Source organism: Octopus bimaculoides, chromosome 2 (genome assembly GCF_001194135.2).
Source record: "Octopus bimaculoides isolate UCB-OBI-ISO-001 chromosome 2, ASM119413v2, whole genome shotgun sequence".
Classification (NCBI taxonomy): domain Eukaryota; kingdom Metazoa; phylum Mollusca; class Cephalopoda; order Octopoda; family Octopodidae; genus Octopus; species Octopus bimaculoides.
Window position 1 is genome coordinate 166,753,342 of NC_068982.1, and position 722 is coordinate 166,754,063.

Genomic DNA, 722 nt, shown 5'->3' on the forward strand with positions numbered 1-722 from the left:
CAGAAGGCTTGTGTTACATGGTTAAAGTATATATTTAAATTATGTCAGAAAAATGTTGTAAAATTTTTTTGGGTATATAAACATTGTATTTGGAGAAATAACCGGTTTCGTGTTGTCTTTTCAAATTTCTCTACTTCATTGTAACATTACCCTCCAAATCACTTACAACCACCATTGTTGAACCACCCAAAACTAAACAGGGAACAAGCTGAAAGACAACGTATTTATGAAATAGATTGTACCAAACCTAAAGATCACCCCTACACCAGGTACAGAACACACCAACAACGTCCCAATACCAGGCATAACCACCCCATAACAACCCAAAACAGCACTAGGATAAGAAACACACCACATGCTAGTCCCTACTACCCTAGGACCCAAAATTACTGGCCCCGACCGAACTCAAGAACAACGCAAAATAACACCAGATCAAGAAACATCCCACTTGCTAGAGTTACACACATCACTAACCAAAACACCCATAGACACCCACACACACATAACAATCTAAGGCAACAATACTACCGTTCCCCCGAACCAATCCCATATAACCTCACAGACAGTTCGTGCAAACAAAATTACAAACAACATTTTTTAGCCCCAGACCAGAGACACCAGGACACAGGCTGGAATCTAGTAATCAGGAAAAACCGAAGATAATAAATCTCTCAACCAAACCCCTTTCAAGCATAAAAATAGACATCCTCTCAAAAGGGCTA